Source organism: Artemia sp. Qi Xiang Cuo, chromosome 3, assembly GCF_049724085.1.
Source record: "Artemia sp. Qi Xiang Cuo chromosome 3, ASM4972408v1, whole genome shotgun sequence".
Taxonomy (NCBI): domain Eukaryota; kingdom Metazoa; phylum Arthropoda; class Branchiopoda; order Anostraca; family Artemiidae; genus Artemia; species Artemia sp. Qi Xiang Cuo.
In genome coordinates this window covers 17,367,310-17,373,821 of record NC_142796.1, presented here as the reverse complement: position 1 = coordinate 17,373,821, position 6,512 = coordinate 17,367,310, and the positions used below count along the sequence as shown (strand labels likewise).

Below are 6,512 nucleotides of genomic sequence, written 5' to 3'. Positions count from 1 at the left end.
AAAAGTCGGCTAGAAATTCTTTGGCAAAGCTTCATAGTAATATCCAAAAGAAATGTTGTCAGTTTAACGAAAAGCTTCCAAGGTATGGATTGGCAACTGCGGAACAGTTTATAGATGCAATGGAAAATGTTCGACAACACAGTGAATATACGGAGGCGTACTTCTTTGAAAATTCGTATATTAATTTTGGAAGGAGCAATTGCAGTTTATGTAGCAGCAATAAAAACATATATACAAGCATACCTATCAACAGCGAAGGAAAAGCAATGTTTTTCAATTATGGCGAAAACGAGCCTGTTAGGGTTATTAGTAAATGTGTTTGTAAGACTAATGATTTAGAACAAATTCCTGGAACACCGACTCAAGAAAAAAGCATTTCTAACTGTGTTTTAAACAGTTCTTTTAGTTCTACTGAATATTTGGCAAAAAATTCTCTGTATAGTAGAACAAACTGTCCTGAAAAGTACGAGACAACTATTGAAGAATGCTCTGAATCTAGATCTGACAAGGAAATTATGATGGCTGAAGTCACCTATAACAATCTGAGTAAACATTCAAAACCAAAAATTGGGCAGCAGGTTACTTGGCAATGTCACCCTGATATCTGCAAGCTCTATCCGATGGATATTGAATTATGTCAAATTCTTTTTGATATCCTTGAAAATAATATAGCATTAAAATTTTCAACTGACAAAGTGGTTAATTTCTACCTTGGCGGCTTGGATTATTGTGAAATCAATTACATTAAAGAACGAACTTTCATCTATAGTAATTGAAGTATTATAAGAAATCATTATGTAGATAATGCATTTTCCTTAATGATTAATATTAGACATAAATTAAAATCTTGTTTGGGGTAAAAGAGCAGTGATTAGATTTTAAACCATAATTAATTTCGGAAAAATTAGGGCCCGACCGGATTCGAACCGGTGACCTATCGATCTGCAGTCGATGGCTCTACCTTTGAGCTACGAACCCTTTTTGTTAAGAGAGAATTAAAGATGTTTACATGAATATTAGACATAAATCAAATTACAGTATAGAACAAACTTCCAGCCCATAGTAACTAAAATAAGATTAAAATTAATGTTAAAGATTGATAAATGACATTTTTTTGTGAGGAGGAATTAGCAACAATACTAAAAGGATTAAAGAATAATTTTTACAATAAAGAACGACACCTAGCCCATGTTAACTGAAACATAAATAGGGATTATGTAATTCCCATCAGTATCATGGCTGTTCACATTAAAAGACGATCATTGGAATAACATACCACTGCATACATTGGACTTAGTTAGCTACTTGATTGCTTGAGGCTCGTCTCTTACTATTTCAAAGAAGAAAAAGCCATAGGTTTTTTCCTGTTTGTAATAATATAGCATGAAATTACATTAAAGGACGATCATTTGAAGATCCGGGTTGCAGCGGTAGCTAGCAACCTAGTAAGAGACGATCACCTCCAATGTTAAGAAATATAATACCCCCCAACTCCTAAAAAAAGAGTCAGATCAAAACAAAAAGTACACCATTAGAACCACCTTGTCCGAATCCTCTATAAAGAAAACTTACCGCCCTTTGGCTTGAATAACAAAGAAAATATATTGGCTTGAAAATCAAGAAAATAGACTTTTACCACGTTATTCTCCACAAACGGGATATTTTTATCTTTCCACTTTTTTTTCATGCTCAGCTAGCTGGGCACTGGAAAATCGTAGAGAGTTGTATAATAGCTCATGTTAAAGGCAATTGCAACATCTAGTCACTTTTGTAATTAAAAATAAAATACTTTTTAAAGTAGAATCAATTTTGTCAAAAAAATTGCATTTTTGATGTATTTTCATACTGCAGTCTTTTCAAAGATATCCGGGTTGCAGCGGTAGCTAGCAACCTAGTAAGAGACGATCACGTCCAATGTTAAGAAATATAAAAACCCATAGTTCCTAACAAATCCGGGTTGCAGCGGTAGCTAGCAACCTAGTAAGAGACGATCACCTCCAATGTTAAGAAATATAAAACCCCCCCACTCCTAAAAAAAGAGTCAGATCAAAACAAAAAGTACACCATTAGAACCGCCTTGTCCGAATCCTCTATAAAGAAAACTTACCGCCCTTTGGCTTGAATAACAAAGAAAATATATTGGCTTGAAAATCAAGAAAATAGACTTTTACCACGTTATTCTCCACAAACGGGATATTTTTTTCTTTCCGCTTTTTTTTTCTGCTCAGCTAGCTGGGCACTGGAAAATCATAGAGAGTTGTATAATAGCTCATTTTAAAGGTAATTGCAACATCTAGTCACTTTTGTAATTAAAAATATAATAAAGAACGACCTTTTACCTATACTAAATTTTATACACCACTTAATTATAGTATAGGTTAGTATATCCGGGTTGCAGCGGTAGCTAGCAACCTAGTAAGAGACGATCACCTCCAATGTTAAGAAATATAAAACCCCCCAACTCCTAAAAAAAGAGTCAGATCAAAACAAAAAGTACACCATTAGAACCGCCTTGTCCGAATCCTCTATAAAGGAAACTTACCGCCCTTTGGCTTGAATAACAGAGAAAATATATTGGCTTGAAAATCAAGAAAATAGACTTTTACCACGTTATTCTTCACAAACGGGATATTTTTTTCTTTCCGCTTTTTTTTCCTGCTCAGCTAGCTGGGCACTGGAAAATCATAGAGAGTTTTATAATAGTTATAATAAAGAACGACCTCTTGCCTATACTAAATTTTATACGCCACTTAATTATAGTATAGGTTAGTAATTCAACAGATAGCATGGCACTGGAACATCGTAGAGATTTGTTCAATGGCTCATTTTAAAGGAAATAAATTGGGTTAAAAACCTTTTGTAATTAAAACAAATTATTTTTATTACATTAAGAAATTTTAATTATGTTCCTTAAGAAATCATCATAAGTAAAAATTTCCCGTACGGAAATTGAACTCAAGCCTGCTGGGTGACAGCTATCCCAACCTCTAGACCATATAGGATATATTAAAATATCCGATTAATGAAGTTTATGTTAAAGAACAAATTATAAACATAATTAGCTGCCTGATTATTTGAGGATAATCAGCTACCAGAATAATGGGTAGATACTGGGGTGACAAAAGCTATAATGAAAAAATTAAATTCTCTGCGAGGTTGTACCGAAGATCGCATAAGGACAAAGGGAAAAATTACATTCAGAAATGCAAGAAGATGGCAAAAATGCAGGCTGATCTTTGTAAATTGAGAAACATTTTACGCATGTTTTATCGGGATCACGAAAAGTATTCAAAATTACAGATTAAAATTCTCTTTGAAAGAGCGGATGCTGTTGATATAATAAAGAACGACCTCTTGCCTATACTAAATTTTATACGCCAATTAATTATAGTATAGGTTAGTAATTCAACAGATAGCTTGGCACTGGAACATCGTATAGAGTTGTTCAATGGCTCATTTTAATCCGGGTTGCAGCGGTAGCTAGCAACCTAGTAAGAGACGATCACCTCCAATGTAAAAAAATATAATTTACAATAAAGAACGACACCTAGCCCATATGAACCGAAACATAAATAGGGATTATGTAATTTCCATCAGTATCATGGCTGTAGAGATGGCTGAAATCATTATAATGACATCATCACTGTCTATTAAATGGATTTTATCCCTATTTGAATTTTTATTTATTGTTCTTCACTATGATCCGGGTTGCAGCGGTAGCTAGCAACCTAGTACGAGACGATCACGTCCAATGTTAAGAAATATAAAAACCCCCCAAACGGGATATTTTTTTCTCTTTTCTTTTTTTTTGTATCCAGAGATAGCTTGGCACTGGAACATCGTAGAGAGTTGTTCAATGGCTCATTTAAAAAAAAATTAATTGGGTTAAAAATCTAAATTAACTGAAATAAATTATTCCTAAAAGAGAATAAATTTTTCTTATAATAAAGAACGAATATTTTACCGATTATTTGTAATAAAGGACCGATATAGTTCATCATAAATATAAAAAGAACAACCCTTTGCCTATATTATTTATATTAAAGTTATTACATTTAGATAGGAGGCAGCTAAACTGAGTTTCTTTTTTAAACTTTAAATTTAAGAGATATTGCTTTAAATTCAATATATTAATATATTCTTTTTGACGGGGATTCAATATTTGAATTAATATATTCTTTTGTATTAATATATTCTCAATATATTTTCAATATTAATATATTCTTTCCTATGGGGATTCAATATTTGAAGAGCTACTTTCTGGCTACTGGCAAGTGTTTTTCTTAAATAAATTTTCAGAATTTTAAGTTCCTCCCCATATATTAAATAATTTTTCAAAACATCAGGAATATTAAAAACTTCAACATCATCAAATGTTTCGATAATACTTATAATAAAATTACGGCAATTTGATTTCAGCGTTTTAGTGTTTTTAAGGGAACGGTGACATAGTCTTTTAAACCAGCTCCTAGTTAGTGCCACTTCTAAAGTCAGCTCTTTTACTTGCCAAGTAAACATTGAAAGGTATATATTATTTCTTAATTCTTCTCCATCATAATTACAAACTGCGAAGTTTTGAAGAAGATAATCAGTTGCGTGAACCATTTTTGAAGAAAAAGCTAGCATTAAGGGTGTTTGATTCCTGAAGTCGGAGGCATTTATGTTGGCACCATTTGAAATCAACATACTACAAGCAACTACTTTTCCATCCTGAGCAGCTATGTGTAACGGTGTCATCCCTTTACGGTCGAGTCTATGTATATTGGCACCATGTGAAATCAGTAGCTTACAAACAGCTGCGCCTCCTTTTTCAGCAGCAAAATGTAACGGTGCCGGGTAAAATATATGGGGACCATTTATATCGGCACCATTTGAAATGAGTAGTTTACAAAAAGTTATATTTCCTTTCCAAGCAGCATGGCAGAGTGGTGTTTTACCAGTAACATCTAATAAATGTATTTTGGCATTATTTGAAATCAGCAGCTTACAAAAAGATACGTTTCCATGGTCAGCAGCTCAGTGTAAGGGTGTTCTAAGATATAAGGTTTCGAGTGCATTTATGCTTGCACCATTTGAAACCAGCAGCCAACCAACCCCTACTTTTCCTATACGAGCAGCAAAATGTAACGGTGTAAAATGTACTACGTCGGTAGCATTTACATTGGTACCATTTAAAATAAGTAGCTTACAAACAGCTAGTTTTCCGTGTATAGCAGCATAGTATAATGGTGTCCTATTACAACTGTCGGTAACATTTACACTGGTACCATTAGAAATCTGCCGGTTACATTCATCTACTTTTCCTTGCTCAGCAGCAAAGTGAAGTGATGTCTTATTGGAAACTATATCCCAGAACATTGTCATTTAATTTTAATAGTACACTTTCTATCGTGTTGAGTACCTTTTTGGACTGTAAAAATCGATTTTATTTTAAATTTGTTAGGCATTTTTTGATTTGAATTAAAAAATAATAGAATTGGTGTTTAGGCACTTCAAATATTTTTGCATTTTATATTAAATTAGTTTTTGGACCATAAACGACATTTTTTTTTTCAAAATGATTCACAAAACAACAAATCTATAATATTCGAGTGCTCCACTAGCTGCAAAGAAAAAAAATGATCTTAGGTTTTAACTAAACATGGCGTAAAATCAAAAGCAATATTAGAGTTGTGTGCTGTATTTCCATAAAAAAAATCTTCCTTTAGTTTTCAGTCCAGAATTATTTATGGTTTCTGAGCAATAGTTTAAATTTTTATTTTTCAAACTACTTCAAATTGAAAAATATCTTAAAAATTAATGAATTAGTTTGTTTTTTTGTTAGATTTTTACTACCTGACAAGTGATCTAATGCTTTTCTCCATAAAAAAATAATTTTAGTTTTCAGATAAGAATTGCTAAAGTTATTGCGTAAAGTGCAAATACATTCATGGTGTTTGAGCATTAATTTTAATCTTTTAGTTCAACTTAGAAAAATACCTAAGAATTATTTTGTTAGTTTCAATTTTTGTTTGGTTCTACCTACTTGATGTAGGATCTTATGAAATAACTTAAACATTGATACAAATGGTTTCAAGTAGACAATATAAAAAGAAGGGGAACCCAGAAAAATATCAAAGAAAAGTAATGAAGACATCTACATTATGAAAACAGAGCTAAAATAAAAAAGAGATAACATCCTGAAATATCAGAAAATATATCAAAAAAGTCTATCTAAAAAAGAAAAAAAGGCCGCCAAAAGGAACAGAGCTCGAACATACTTAAGGAGGGTTATTAAGTTAAAAGAAAAACATAGACATCTAACAGACCAGGGGTGTCAAGAAGCGAAACTTAAAAGAGCCAAACAAAGGCTGTTTTATCGGGAGTATTCCGAGTTGCAGCAGTACCTAGCAACCTAGTAAGAGACAATCATGTCCAATGTTAATCCGGGTTGAAGCGGTAGCTAGCAACCTAGTAAGAGACGATCACGTCCAATGTTAAGAACTATAAAAACCCATAGCTCCTAAAAAAGA

General features: G+C 32.6%; 1 non-coding gene across 1 annotated transcript; it reads right to left on the bottom strand.

The window, feature by feature from the left end:
• Window positions 1–906: 906 nt before the first annotated feature.
• On the bottom strand, window positions 907–978 carry TRNAC-GCA (transfer RNA cysteine (anticodon GCA)). The gene has a single exon. It is a non-coding gene; the product is annotated as a tRNA-Cys (tRNA).
• Between the last annotated feature and the right edge of the window lie 5,534 nt (window positions 979–6,512).